The 16,657-nt window shown below is 35.7% G+C and overlaps 1 protein-coding gene across 1 annotated transcript in view; it reads left to right on the plus strand.

Annotated features, from left to right (window-relative positions):
- Positions 1 to 16,657, plus strand: part of LOC116729583 (transmembrane protein 132B) — a 250,503-nt gene that overhangs the window by 163,508 nt on the left and 70,338 nt on the right. The gene's annotated exons all lie outside the window — the stretch shown is intronic.

Genomic DNA, 16,657 nt, shown 5'->3' on the forward strand with positions numbered 1-16,657 from the left:
GTATTATTTATTTGCATTTTTAACGTATTTCCAGTATTGTGTAAAAAAAGTTAAAGTGTGCCAATTTTTTTTTTTTTGTTATCAGATTAATCATCAGAATAATCAATAGACTAATTTATAACTAAAGTAACCCTTAGTTGCAGCCTTAATTTAGTCGTAATCCGTATGTAATAATCATAGGTGAAGGTTGGAATGTCTTTTTGGCTCTCCTCTTTCTACCATAGACCAGAGTAACGCCAGCATTACTGCAGGAGAGGCTTAGCCATTCTTCATGTACATGTGAACAAGATATTAATGTGCTCCACCTGAGCCAAAGACTGACCCCCAATCTGGACAAAATAATCCCTGCTGTCCATGTTGAAAATCATGGCCTTTAATTTGGAAGAGCTGATTCTCGTTTTGGTTCACATGTGGCTGTGTATTACTTCATGGGATCCTGAGGTTCCCAAACCAGTTCCTCTCTCCATTAAATGCCTTGAAATTCTGTCCTGTAACACCACATACTGCACTGGAAGACAAAGGGTAGCCCTGCAAAAGACAACACAGTAACGGGAAATAAGACCAACTTTAATATGGCAAACATAGCTTCTGATTTTCCAACCCCTAGCACCATCCTCCCCTAGCACCCAGACAAAATGTTTCACAGGGACAATGTGACAAATCGTTTCCTACTCCACAAAAGACATCTGAACTGGACAGCCAAAACTCCTGTGACTCTTTTAGCAACTCCAGGAGGTTAAAGATCTGGTCCAATGATCCACAGATTACTGACTGTCCTTCCAGAGTCTCAGGGGGCCTGGTGTCTACGTCCAGCAGCCATTGGGTGAGAAACGGGGTACACCCTGGACAGGTCACCAGCCCATCACAAATATACAACTAATAGCTGAAATATGATATATTGATCAAAGATAATGACAGGAACAGCAAGAAAGTCAAATACTGACACATGAGAGAAAGGGTTTGTAAACACAAGCAGAAAAGGAATCGCTGATGGGGGAAAGTAAAAGAAGCTCTCAGCTGTGTCAGTTAAAAGCAAAGAACCCTGCAGAGCGAGTAAACAACTGGTCAGATTACAAATGAGAGGCCAAAAAGCACGTCACCTCCCACAAGTACAGCATCAGGGCTTTAGGAGGATCATCAGCATTACCTTTGATTTATCAGCAACGGATGAATGCTTAGTCTGTGTAATGGGTCACACAAGGTTGCACAGAAACATATTTGTATGGATGAAATCTTTTGACTAAGCAGAACATGAGGAAATAATGTGACCTAGTACCAGAAATACAGAAAACAGTTTTTACATAGTGTTTCTCTTCCTGAGTTCACAGCATCAAAGTTTTCAGACATCCCACCTTGCTTACACTGGTCACACCAAAATTCAGATCAGATCATGTCAGACAAAAATAAACTAAATAGTTAAAAAAACAGATTTTAAATGACATAGTGATTTATTCAGGAGAAATGATATTCAAATAATCAGGCCCTGATTTTCACATTGTAATAGCCACAGCTAATCTCTCAGATTTAAGTTTTTGAAGGCATATTTAATTGGACTTTCTTGTTTCTTTTGACTTATTGCTTTGTTGATTTACTCAATTGTGGTTGGGGTTAAGATGATTAGTAAATTTTGGACATGCCAGTTGTCCATGGCATGAAAGCGCAAAGCAGTTCCAGTCTAATATACACCTCCACCACATTTGACTGTACCTGTGGATTGTTAATACTATTAGCTTTATTCCAGAAATAAATGGACCCACACTGTCATAAAGTTACACTTTTGTCTAGTTGGTCCACAAAATATTTTCCCTTAAGTCTTTTCATATTTAGATGTTCTTTCATTAACGTGAGAGATATCTTTGTGGGGATTTTTTGGCCTATAATGGTTTTGGTTTTGGAACTCTACTACAAATGCCTTTTTTGCCCAAAATCATTCTAACCAAATCAAATACTGCTCCTGGGGATGGTTAATCAATGTTCCATGATTTCTTTTCCATTTGTGGACAATGACCATCACTGTGATTCTGTCTAAATGGTCCAAACGCTTAAAGCCATAAATGAAAATGACATTCACCCTGGCCTTTCCAAAAACTGTACAATTCTTCTTACATATTTGGACATATAGATGTATAGTAGTACGTTTAATAATACTGAACAATTCAGTTAACAGCTGTATATGAACAAAGATGAAGAAAAGACCTAAAGATTTATGTAAAAAATTTAGGTGAGAATTTAAGGAGAATACACTCATTATTTTCTTCTTTAAAATGACAAATATTACGCCTGGTTAGAACATTGTACTTTGAATTAGCTTTACTTAGTTTAAACCTTAGACAGTTAGGTGTGCTCCTACTTTTGAAGTGAGTGGACATCATAGTAAAATCGGAACAGGTGTATGAGGTGACAAATGAGCAGGCGATTGATTATGGTCTTAACAAAATGAGTTACATTTTATCCTTGTAAACAGCATTTTTATGTTACGTACACACATGGCAAGTTGAATAATATTAACGGCAGTTAATAGATCTTACATGATGTGTTTTTGTCTTTATCATGGCTTCAGTGATGTAATAACCTATTTTAAACACTTCAGTTTAAGCTTACGTGAAGTGGACTCGAGATACGTCTTTTGTAATTTGCATCAAATAGTTGTTTCGAAATTAACCCTGCTAGTTATTACCTTCAAAGAGATATAATGAGAAAAACAATTGATATTGTACAATTTCTTTGTTTCATACATTGTTCTCTTTTGAGTAGGCATAGTTTTGTTTTATCTTCACATATTCAAACTTTATTTTCGAAATGTGTTGCCCTGTAAACCCAATTTCAGTTGTATTTAGAGGCTCTTGTGGGGCCCCAGTTTCCCTTGAGCACCTCTTAATTTGCTACTTTAGACTCCCCTTTTACCCTTCCTCTTGACTCTCTATCCCTGCATCTCCTTAGCATATTTTAATAGCACTATCTGATAGCAGAGTGAGTTAGTCTTTACTGCTGCTCCTCTTTTGGCCTCTCTTCTTCTCTCTTGTCTCCATTCCTTTTTCTTCTCCTCTTCTCTGTGTTTTTCACTCTATTTGTTGTGATAAATGACTGTTAGATGTGATTTCCCCAAGATCATATCTCTCTCTGGGCCCCACGCCATAATTAGACGGCAAGATTAATAATTCATTCTTCTCTTTTTTTCTCTTTCGGAGTGTCTGTCAGGGTGCGTATGTGCAAATGTGAGTATGTGTGGGCGCGCAGAAATCTATCACATGGTATAATGCTGGAGATGGAGTCGTTTTCCATTCAGAAGCTAAAAGGATGAAGAACTCATGATGAAAACGAGTTCACCAAGGAGACAAAGAGTTTACACAATCAACGAGAATCAAGAAAATGTAGAAACATTGACTGTATTAAAAGCAGAAGTTTCCCATGGAAACAAACAATGCTTTGTTGCATAAACTCTCATGAATCTACAACACTTGCACTTGCATGTACCTGTGCAATAGAGACATGTCCGTCGTAATATATTATCCAACAGGAGAAGCAGAAAATTAGTTCTTGTAAGAGTATGTGGGAGTAAGAGTATCTGCATTTGTGCCTGAAGGGGAGAATCTCTCATGACCAGCTGCTCATTCTGCAGAAAAGACTAGTGCTTCCTGTGCAGAACAGTTCATGGTGAATTAATTTAGACGATTTTTAGACAATCTCTTTATTTTTTACTTTTGCTGAATTTTCAGATGAAATTAGTATGCTATTGGCTAATTTTAGTTTATTTATTAATACATTTTATAAGAGGTAAAAGGCTTATTTCAATGAATTTCATTTATGCTGGCATGTCTTTTCCATTTTACAAAAATGGAAAAGCTGTTCTGTTATATAAACCAAAAAAAAGGGTTTTTATAGATGTATTTTCATCCATTTTTTTTCTTGTTGCTTTTCTGCTTACCTGTTTGTCTTTTCTTCTTTTTTTTCAAAAGAGTTAGGGGGAAAAAATAAAAATGTGTGGGCATTATTGGGCTAGGCATTTGAACTTGACATTTATAGAAGCAGAGTGGAATTGAATAACTAGCTTTTGAATTCATGGATGACTAATTCACTTCCTGAACTGCAGTCATTCAGTTAGACTAATTGAATCAAAATGATTTTATTCACCTCATTTATGTACACAAACAAGGAATTTGACTTTGTTTATCATTTATGATGCTTTAAATTTAAATATATAATTTTTTTAAAACATGTTCACAGTAATTACTATGGTAACCATTTTTGATGTGATGGTATAAGAATTCATCTGTCCGCCCATCCATCCATCTGTTCTCAACAACTTAAATTTTGGCAAATGTTTGTGTATTTAGAAAAAAAATTAAAGTTGCAATATTGCGTTGACTTTGTATTTTGATCAAAAAACCCTGTTTCAGTCTGCTGGATGACCTATAAAATTTAGGATGTTGATAAAGTGGTGGTGTTAAATATTAGATGTTTGACTGTACTTGTGCAAGTGTCAGAGTTTACAACATGTATGTGTTGCATGTAACTGTCAATCTCCTTTTTTCCAGGATTTTTTTCCACAGCCCCTACAGGTCGATAACATGTCACTGTGTGTGTCTGAGTGGTTGAGACTGGCAAAAGGGAATTTAAGTGCAACAAGATCCAATAAAGTGTATATCAGAGCAAACATGCTGTACAGCCATGTGACTTATGTCTCTTCGACCAAAATCTCATGGCCGTGTTACATCCTATTTGGACATCAGTAAGCACACTGACTAGCAGCAATGACACAAAAGTTTTGAGTTTGTTTGAAAATTAGTTTGATCCTCAGTCTACATTTTTACTGAGGATCAAATTTTAGACTGATGCCTATGTTTTGTTCCTTTTACTTTGAGAATCATAGCATGAATGTTTACACAAAACTTAAATTGAAGAAAAAGTCTCAATGCCTTTCCTTGTTCTTTTAAAGGTTTTCTTGCTTTTAAGCTGTTATGGTATACCAAGTTCAGCTCTTACAAAGCGAGTAGACGGTTTTGAAAGAACACCAGAATTATCATCTCAAAATGAAAGGTTATTAGTCAGAAAGCAAAGTTTTGACAAATTATAGTGCAGGAAAAGAGCAAAATGGTTTAGAAGTCTAATAAATACCTAGAATTTTATTCAACTCTATGTTTCCACTTCCCTTTTCATTCTTCTGCACAACTGAAGACATTTAAATTTTTTTTCTATTACTGAAATTCCGACAAAAATATTTTTCTACACTATTTTCAATATTCATCTGAGCTAAAATAAGGCTGTAGGACTTTGGGTTGTTTGAATGTCATCACAAGGTAGAGTACTTTGATCAATTGCTCCATTAAACCTGAACCTTCCAGTACCATAAGTTATCTGAAAGACAAGTCTAGAAACTCATTGACATACAGTCATTTTGTATGTCAGTGGTGCACAGAAAGCGGTGTATTTAAACTTTAGAGTTCTTGAACAATTTCTTCATCATGAAGCAGAAATTATTGTTAAGGAAAAGAATATCAAAGTCAAATTTCTGCATTGGAATTAATAAGCGCTGATTCAGTTTCATATTTTATTTCTCTTTGGTGGTTTTGTTCCATCTCTCCTCTTTTATCTACAAAACTTGTTTTCTGATGCCTTTTCTTCTCATATTGCCTCCTACTATACTTGAAGATCTATCTATTTTCCTTTACTGAAGCTTTTTATGTGTGCTTAAAAGAATAAATATTGTCAAACATTTTTACAGAACAGTGCCAGTTAAGTTTCTCTCAACAAAAACCACTTCATAAAAACCATTAAAATAAATGTGTCTTTCATTAAAATGGCATAATTTTATAGTAGAAATTTGGTGACAATTATCCAGTGAAATCAATTATTTAAAAAACCAAACATTTCCATTCAGATTCAATTAATCTCAAACCAATCATACATGCAGACTTAACCCCAGCAGATGGCATCGAGTCAATGATTTGCAGCATTCGCTTCTCCTGGATGAACATTTAGAAACGGTACACAGTTAATTGCATTGTGACATTCACTAAATATTGCATGTAGTGACAGGAGAAAGGAAAACTTCTCTCCAACAAAATCTGGCTTAGTGTGATCTGCCACAACTGAATGGCAGATTACAAAGATGTAACTTATATGAAAAAAAAAAAAAGAGAAAATATATAGTTGAAAGGTCATACAACAGCAAAATATACAAAATTGTAGAATAGTGAGGGAAAGTAGCAAAGTACAGAAAGGTGATCAGGATGTCCTCCAGTAGCCTAAGCCTATAGCAGCTCATAGATAGCTCAGAATAAACTAAGCAAGTATAATTATAGATTTTATCAAAACAAAAGTTTTAAACCTAATCTTAAAGTAGACAGGATTTCTGCCTCTCGGACTAAAATTGAGAGCTGGTCACACAGAAGACAAGCCTGCCTCCCATTTCTCTATTATGATCACTAGTAACCTGAACAGTCAGATCTCTGACATGAGATGAAGTTTTATTATTTACAGTTTTATCTTTGCAAAGGAATCTGAAATTCTATTGATGATTTATCAGGCAACCAGTGAAGAGAAGCTGAAACAGGAGAAACATGATCTCTCCTTTATGATGTATTAGTAAATTTAAGAGAAAATCAACAAGTGAAAAATTGTTTTACTCAAAAGCATAAAAATATTTAGTTTTATTAATGTAGCATAATTGTGTTTTATGGTATAAATGATTACCTTCAGTTCTCAATTTTACTGAACAAATTCAAGCAAAAAGTTCAAGCTATGTAAAACTGCTTGTTTAAAATTTAAACAAAATTGGATTTATAATATTTATTTTAAGAGAAAACCTCAAAGTCTAATTTATTTTATACTGAACATTTTTATGCAATATAGATTTACCACTTGGGTCATAAAAGAGATTAAATAATCATGTTATCGGGTAAATGTAAAACATTTGAAGCAGGTTTCAACTGCTTTCAGACCAAGGTCACATAAGGCTTCTTGTAACAAAGTACTTCCATGTTAGGCATTAAGATTTAAGTAACTACAAATATGTCAATGCACCTTTCTGAACCCCTTTTTTCTGGCTCAATTTACCACTCTTAAATGTTTTTTGTTTTTTTTTCTTATCATTCCATGACACTCGTCCTTAATACTAGATATAGAAATTATCCTGCAAACTACTCAGACAAGCTAAAAGCAGCAAAACGCAATGCCAAGGAAGCTGTTACTCTATCCACCCATCTTCCTGCAGAGGTGCAGACCCACACTGTAGTAGACTTTTTTTGGGCTTCTCTTAAAAGCATTTGCATGTTTTTTTGTTGGTGTAGGGACATGAGGGGGTTTGTGTTTGTCCCCTTATGTGTATGTGATGAAAAGAGAGAACATGTAGCTTGTGTTAAAATGAGGAAAGACAACTAGAGTATGAGGAGGTACTTTAATGGGTGAATGATAAAAGTAAGCAGTATGTGTGGCAAAGGTGTGCATTTGCCACCTGTGTATGTTAGACATGAAAGGGGGAAATATTTTGCTGTCTGGGTAGGGGGTAGCTATGAGCATGGAAGACTGAACAAGAAAAAGAGATGGCATGGGCCTATGTTTGTGTTTGCAGGCGCTTGACAGGGGTTCTGTGCATATCAGAGAAATACCTATGTGCAGTCATACAAGAAAATAAGTAGCATCAGTGGCAACACCAAAAACGAAACAATTCCTCAAAAGGCAGGGAAATTTGCAAGACGAAAAATATGCAGAAATGTTGCTTACAGCAAAAATATAGAATGATTCAATCTAATTAACTACTTTCTTCAAATTAGGGTTGACACTCAAAAAAAAAAATCAAACATCACAGATAAAATAATAATTGGCTTATGCTTGATGCTTCCTTTTTTCACATGTCCTGTCAGCATTTCATGCATTCTACAGAGAAACTGGTTGCCTACATGTGCCAGGGTGGATTTGGGCTACAAGAACAATCTGAGGATGGTATTCTACTTGAGTGATTGCCTTTATTAAATCATCATGGCCCCACATGACACCTTAAAAGACCTTGAGGAAGAGGCTACAATGCAGCAAAGTCCTGAATAAACTAGAACATGTGGTTCCTTTATTTATAATGCTCAGAAAATGTGTGTTTGAGACTGGGTTGCATATTTTAGAGTAACATGTTCTAGTCTCCTGGTGGTTGTATTAAAGTTACAATTTACTATTTTAAAAATATATATGCTTTTACATATTTGTTAAAAGTGTCATGTCATACAATATGGCATGAGACCTGCCTCCTCGGTCTGATTAGTTGTTTTTGACCAGGACTGGTGCATTTCTACAGACAACAGCACAGGGAGGAAGTGGAAGAGATTGATCTTTTCACAGATTATCTGTCTCATACCACACTGTCATGAGATGGTGAGAGTTTAAACAAATGTGTAAAATGCAATTTATTTATTTTTAAGAAAAATAGCATCTTGCAGCTTTAAAGAAGATCTGTTTTTATTTTAAAACTAGACAATTCCAAACCTAATTCCGCATTAATTTGACTTTTTTTAAGTGAAATAGTGCTTAAGTACTTTTAAATCCACGAACAAAAGGAAGTAGAAAGACTAAATTACTAACAAGAACACTTTGTGTGTCTTTCTTCACTGGTTCTGTGCTATTGATCTATCCTACAGCCATCTATCAGTTTTCACCTTGAGAGCATATGCTGGTATGTCATGCACATATTCTAATGAATATTTAAGAAGTGCAGTATACACACGTTGTGTTATTAATTAATTTTTTCCTAGCACTAAACTTGTAGTAATCCACAGCTCAACATAAGTGAGCCAGTTTGCGTTGGTTCGTATGTGAGGGTTATTCCGTGTTTGTCCTTTGTTTCTGCAAGCTCATTTCCCCAGAGTCCCCTCTGTCCTCTTGGTGACAACCTCACTGTATTCTTGACAGCAGAAACACACCCCCTCCTTCTATTACACACGCCTACACACACACAGGCCTTTTTGTTAGTCTTAAAGTGTGCATCGAAAAATGAAACTGACACTATAGATAATTTCAAAAAGAAGTGCACTTATTATTGCCAGTGATTGTTGGTACTTAACTGTGGATATTTGATGGGTTTGTTTATCTCCTTGGGTTTGTAGTGAATAAAGTCTTCTGTTCAGTCACATTTTTTGTGTTTGTTAATGTAAAGTCATTGTTATAACTTCGGCTGAAACATCACGAGTATTGTTAACTCAGCTGAGTCCTATTAAACAAGAAAAATCCACTCTATCTTTAAACAACTACTCATACTTTACAATTATAACATCTGATTTTGCTGTCTTTTGTTCTTCAAACAATGAAAGTATAGTAGAGCATCTGTTTAAGTCTTAAAAGATACAAGAGTTAATTCAAACTAATTAAAAGAATTAAGGACAATCTGTTCATGAATTACATAACTTAATAGTTCCTTGGGTTTTATATTGCCCACAATGATTCATTTTATATAACTAGAAGCTGATAATCTTATTGTAGTAGCAAAAAATGCTCATAATTTGTCTTTGATAACCCGAATTTTTCTTGATAAGTGCTTACCTTCTCATGTGTGTGATGGGAGAGAATAAAATCACAAAAACTCAAAACATGGTGTGCATATTTACACACTTGGCTTTGGGGTCAGTGAGGTGCCAAATCCAGGGAACTTCTGTTAATGTGTTGCAGCTCTGAGTCCAGAACACACAAAAGTTATCTGTCTGTCTTAAGAATCTCAGGAGTTTATTTTTCTCTGACAAATACACAGAAGCATACACACCAACATGCAGTGAGCCACCGGCTGTGAAGATGCTGAGGGGGAAATGCTGTAACTGACAACTTCCTCTGAGCAAAGTGTGGAGAATTGTTCCTCTGTGTTGTTTTCTTGTTCTTCTCCCATTTCCATCCCCCCCTTTTGCTACACCTAGTTTTCTCCCAGGGGATGTTTTCTCTTTTTCTTGCCAGCGGTGAATGTCTTTTGGCTCATGTGTGTGTGTGTGTTTGTTCTCCATTGTCCTTTGAATTTCCCCTGAGACCACCACTTTCCTGTGGTACTCTTTGATAAGACACCCCTGTCCTCAGAGTACTCACTACATGGTGTGAGGGACTCCGAGTATGTTTATGGATTGTATATGTGGCTTTTGCCTCTTTGTGGGAGATGTTTTTTGTTTTGTTTTTTACCTCACCACCTGCCTGTCTTCAGGGAGAGAAACCAGCAAGGGGTCAGCAGTCGGGTTTTAATTACAGAAAAGCCATAAGCGGAGCCTCCTTAAGGAAAACACTTTAGAGAAATTGATTACTTTTCTGTAACTATTGAAGTTTTGCATTGTCTTTATGAAGTGATACCTGTCACAGCAATGAAGTGGGTATCACTTTATTGATGCTTCTGTTAAAGCTGTGAAAATATTATTTCAATGCCCCTTTGGTTTCTCAAAATATATCATTTACAAAAAAAAATAAATAAATAAATTTGCCCACTTAAATGTGAATAAAAGGTGGTCTAAAAACGATTTACAAAATTTAAATTGGGCCCAAATTTTGCCATTTACACATAAACCCTATTATATTTTATTAGAACATTAAAAAAATGAAAGAGATTGCAGTCAGGATACAGGCTGGTTCTTTTCAAAGCATAAAATTACTTCCAGCTACAAGAAATGTGTTGATAAATCTAAATCTACAAAGAGTATGAGCAGTTTTGGACTTAACCTTATGTGTTAACCTTTAATAAAGTGGCCACACCACAAAATCACACCAAGTGGCAGATACCACCAAAACTTATTCTGGAAACTTTTACTTTCTACTTCTGTCTCTTAATAAATATCCCCAATATTTCTATTTCTAAGAATAAACACATGAGCCAACTCTAACTCTTGGTGAAATGAAGCAGTTTGACATAAACTGCTGTGTTTTGATCCAGTGCAGGTTGGTGTGTATTACAGTTACAGTTGTGACAGAAAGATGGACGGGTCCTTGGCGCTTAGTCCAGTGGAGGTGTTGCAGGATCTGAGTGTGTCCTTGTGCTTCCCCCCTGGGTATTTGAGCCAAGTCCTTTCTTACTCGCATGCCACATATGACAAATACATTTAAAGACACACCCGCACACACTACTATACATTTCCTGAAATATTTAAAAACTGCAAAATATCTCAACCCACCTTTCAGAACAAGAGGTGATCTTTCTGTGACTGCATTCATAATTTTATCTGCACTGGTCCAGACTGGGTACTAAGTTGTTTAATTGATGGCTAAACAGAAAATAGGGGTGGAGAGGGTCAATAATTTCTTCTAATCAGCTTCAAGAGTCCCATAAGTACCAAACAAGTTAGACACCAAAGTGAGTCCAACCGTCACATCTCAGAAATCACTCGCTGCTGCCAGAAGTGTCTCCGTTTATCTGGGTTTATAGGCTAAGCCATCCCAGCTTCCCCAAGCAGTTCCTGGAGCAATTTAATATCAAAAAGATAGAGATCTGCCTGTCCTCCTTATTTTATGGTCAGCTATCAAGTGACAAATAGACAGGGACATTTTTTTAAACTGTATTCAAACTTTTTGAATTAGCATTGTAGAAATGCTTGACTCTCATTACATCTTTGAAATTAATTTAACAATAGATGCAATAAATTATTGTAGCATTTTTTCTGATTCATTTTGCTTATTCCAGTTTTATGCTGTTATGAAACTACATTTGCAATCAGCAATTCCTGTAGATATCTAAGCATCATATTAAGCTGAAATAAATTGTTATAGTGAGTCAAATAAGACATCTATGTTCAAAAACATTTGTTTTTGTTGGCCAAGGGCACAAAGTACACACATATAAGTAGTTTCACAAGTTATTCTTTTTAGTTGTGATTTGAATTGTTGCTGAAAGCACTTTTTCTTCCCTTCCAAGTCAGAAATTGGGAAATATGTCAAATATTGAAAGCAAAAGGGCTACTAGTAGAAGTCAATAGTAATATCCCAAAGAGTGACGCCCTGATGCACAAAATACAGTTTACAGCAACAGAGAATCACGGTCTGTGGTTCCAGGCAGCACATCATTATTCATAGATGCTACTTTGTTTCCATTTTAAAAGGGGCTAGAAAATCTTTTCTCATGGCAGAAAAAGTTTATTTTCAAGATGCTTGGCTACTTTAAAAATGTTGAGTTTCTTTAGTGTTTTATGCTGTAATTTTGTTGAATTTTTTTGTCTCTTCTGTAATTTGCTAAAATTCCCAGTCATTTCTCATCCCACCCTAAAGTGCACAGATATTAGAGGGCAACTGAAATAACAGCAATTTCCCTGTCACTTTTGCAAACATTTGCAAAAAAAATTAAAATAATAATAATAATAACTTATTTGGCATTTTTTTCTACAACTTATATCACTATTCTATGTCAGCTGTTCAAATTTAGTAATTTTTTATTTAAAAAACAATTTTTTCTGGTTCCATTAATTAAAGCCAAACAATTCAGAGTATGCCTCTATAACTACTTTGCTTAACCAAGTCAGGTAAGATGTTTATCTACTAAAAGATGTAAGGATACAATTGTAATCAGTAAATTAGAATGCTATTTAAACGTTCATTTAGTATAATTTCAGTAACTCAATTCACTAAGTGAAATAAATTTTATAGAATAATTACACAAAGACTAGTGTTTACTAGCCATTAGGATTAGCTTTGTCTGAAGAAAACCAAGCTGAAAAGTTGTGAAAAGCTTCTTGGACTTCTACAATGTTTTTATTTGATCAGTTCTGAGTTCTGGAGAGTACCGCTTGTGTGTGTTTATGTGTGGGAATGTCTTCGTATGTGTATGCACTAGAGGACAGTGTAATATTGTTTCAGATCCTAGTGCTTGTGACGGAGCTAACACCTGAATGAACCTGTCACTGCAGACACATTTCTTTTTCTGCTCCAGTGATTACACTGCCCGAAACACACTCAACAATTTTTGGATAGGTCTGAGCACTTGTGTGCTATCGACTTGTGCACAAGGCGGAGAAACGGGAGAAGTGTGTTGCTTGTGTATCGCCTGTGTGCATGTATCTATGAGAGTGAGAAAGACAGAAACAGAGAGTGAGAGTGACAGAGCATTGTGTCTCAGTGTGTATGTGTCGAGGCTTATCCAGGTTTTGAGTTTTTGTCCTATGAAAATTTTAAACTGGGCTGGTGTTGATGTGTCCTTTGCAATTAGGAAACAAACAAAGAAAAGAAAGGAAAATGAGTTCAAGGGACACCAATAAATAAATAAAGATGAACAGATGTGCAACAAAAATGTCAGATAAAGTAAAAAGTAATAAGTTTGAGTGAAAAGATGTTTACCAAATTTTAAAAAAGAAAGTTTTCTTGGCCATTTATTTTGCTGACTTCACCGCCAAGTTTTGCCTAAATGATTTAGATTAATTATTTTATAGAATGGCCATTTTAACAGAAATATTATTCCAATCTACTAAACAATAACATTGGATAGATGGAGTTCTCTTTTTCTTTCTTTCTTTCTTGAAGGTAATTGAAGAACAGGAACTAGAAAGCATATATTCCAAAATGTAGCATTTGTCTCTCCAACTTGTAAACAACAGCAATATGTAATGGTAGGATATGATGGAAGACTGGACATGAGGTTAGGTGAAGACAAATGATTGAGAATCAAGCATGACGGTGAAGTAAAAGAGGTCAAGGCAAACTGACGCTCCATCAGTTTTTCCTCCTCGATCTACTTCTTTCACTTATCATCCACCCATCTCTTCAGACAAATGCCTTGATTCTCACACAGATACCATTTACTGCAAACCCTCTGTGACTTCTTTTGCCATGACCTTAATATATACATAATGCATATGTCTTGGAACAGGTTAAACACTAAAACCTTTACCTTTTATCCAGAATTCACTGTCTCTGGAGTATGTGTGTGGGGGTGATTGTGTGAGAATGTAACAGAAGATTCCTTGAGGGAATTGACAAAACAATAATTTCTGTTTATCTGAAATGCATCTGAATTATGTCTCTTCTTGCAATCATAAAACCTGAACCTTTGAAAACCTTTGTCTTTATATCTCTTGTGTTGCACTTAGTGTGAACTGCATACCTTTTTTTCTGCACCTAATTATTACATTTCAGAAAGCAGTTAGTAGAATTCATGCTGGAAGTGCCATTGACACACAATTTTATTCTGCTCAGTGATCTTGTAATGAGCACTTCAGTCCTTTCAGTCATTCATAAATTCCTTCTGATTCTGTCAACAGATCTGCAGAAGGAGCATAGAAAGCTTGAGTATCTTCATAGTATTATACTTTACACAAAAGATTGAAGAAATTAAGATATCTGGTGAGCAGAAAGACAAACCAGACAACAAAAATCTACAGTCTAAAGAGTTGTTAGGTTCCATAATGTAACCTTTTAATTCACATCAAAGTACCTGATTGGTTTTAGAAAAGTACATGGTAACTTCTAGGAAGTGCCCAGTTATTCCCATAACAACCTACTAATTTCTCGAATGTAACTTTTCAGTTTCAGGAAACAGTGGGAGTATTAAGAATTAGGGTTGGGGATTCTTACACATGCACAGTTTGATTTTTTTTTTCTTCAGAAATGTAAACATCAACTTTACTCGTGTGAATCAATTCATTGCTAACTTAAATTTTAAAGACTTAATCTCAGCTTAGTCTTCTACAGTTACATTTCAGATTATGCGTTAGCTGTGTAAAAATGCTTTGGAGTCTAAGAATAAGCTCACTTTACAAAGACATTTCTCTTCAATTGTAATAGGTGACTGAAGTCACACAGGAAACATGTATTATTAAATGAAACCCAAACAAAAGTCCAACCTTTGTGTCTGGATTTCTCCCCCTTTGAACCCAAGATCTAATAATGTTCTTGACATCTCAAACCTTTTGCTACGTAATGAGTTCTAAAAAAGAAACTAGAATCCCTCAACAAAATTAACTTCATTTTAGGAAATAATTTTGTTCACTAAATAGTAACTGAGACCATATTACGTGTTACAATCAAGCTCAGAAAGACATTACGAGGGTACTATAATAAAATATGGTTAACCAGGCCTAACAGGTTTAATGAGTGTTTTAAGATAATATTGAACAAGAAAAAGTAAAACCAGAGTCTTGTCAGGAGACATCAAACTAAAGGAGGAGCTGTAGCCCCATGGATGTTTCTAAATCAATAAATTATTTAAATAAAACTCTGCTAACTTGAGGAACTTAAAACTACCCAAATCTTTCCTCATTCAGAATAAAACAAAAAAGACATTAACCAACCAAACATAAATACATGTGAGGTAGCACCTCTGAGATTACTGGCGATAACCAATGTAAAGTAATCTAAATAGTTGAAGTGGCGGGGGTAACAGAGAAAAGAACCAGACCTGACCTGCCTCCAAGTACACAACTGGAGTAGCTGGGCCATTACACAATGTGTTGGTCCAAGACAAATTAAATTGGTGACTAATCAAGCGCAGTCTCCAAAACATACATTCATTTAAGCCCCGAAAACAAAAGACACAAGGGTAAGCTGCTCAAATCGAATCACAGTCTCCTAGAATGTAAGTGTGTTTCGATATTTAAGCAGCTGCAGATGATCAGCCAGGTGAGCAGACGGCAGAGCTGACTGGTTCACAGGGCTGGAACATCAGTCCAATCAGCAGCAGCAGAGACGGTGAACCACTCACAGACTGGCAGTGGCAGATTCTACTTTTAATACAAAAAACACAGAGCCACTTAAATGCTGTTGAGAATAAATAATTCTGCGTTTTTCTTCTATCTCTTTTAGCTAGTTGCTAAGCTAACCTAAAGGAAATCATGTTAGGAAATTCAAATGAGAGCTCGGGTAAAGGATGACACACTAGGTAACGCCCTCTGTGGGGTGTAGCTCAGAGAGACAAAGGGAATGGGAATCTCTTGTGGGATGCCATTTTGACTGTTAGCTCTTGAAGGTAGCATGTCAGAATGGACCAGCTGTATTTTGGTATAATAAATGGAATTTATGAATTCAACTCACTGATTCTTTTTCAACCTCATACATCACAAACTTAGCATGGTGAACAGATGATTCTTCAATGCAAACAAAAGACAAGCTTATTGTGACATTAAAAACCATCCAGTATGTTCACCAATTACTCAAACTTGCATGTGAGACATCCCTGACACAAAACTTTCATAGGATTGTCGTGGGGGTTTATTAAAGTTATTTTTTTTTAATCCTAACATCTAATTTTCGATTTAATTTGCATCAATACTTCTGACTGCACCTGCCAGGATGTTCTCACATTGTGTTTCAGAACTATATAATTACTTCCCAGGGTGGCAGTGATGTGCAGCACTATACAGAAACCTCTCCTCTCATTTAAATCTTCTCTTGCTATTGATCCAACAATGAAATATTGATAGTCATTACTTCTTAGCAAGACAAAAATTGATGATGGAGATCAGTATAACTCTAACAGGTATATAGCTGTATTTCCACTGATTATTGCATGGCTGTTGTCAGATCTATACAATCCTTGGCAGGTTTGATACCCCTCGTGGTAGCAATTTTTTACGATGGCCAGGATAAACCCATTTATAAGAAGTAGCCCCATCGTGTTTACTTTCAGACTAAAGAAGGTTTTGAACAAGTTGTGGAGGTCTTGGAGACCAAAGGTTATCTTAACCTGGTGTGAAAGAACCCTCAAAGACATAGAATATAACAGCGGTCCTAAAGA

This window comes from Xiphophorus hellerii, chromosome 12 (genome assembly GCF_003331165.1).
Source record: "Xiphophorus hellerii strain 12219 chromosome 12, Xiphophorus_hellerii-4.1, whole genome shotgun sequence".
In the NCBI taxonomy this organism is placed as follows: domain Eukaryota; kingdom Metazoa; phylum Chordata; class Actinopteri; order Cyprinodontiformes; family Poeciliidae; genus Xiphophorus; species Xiphophorus hellerii.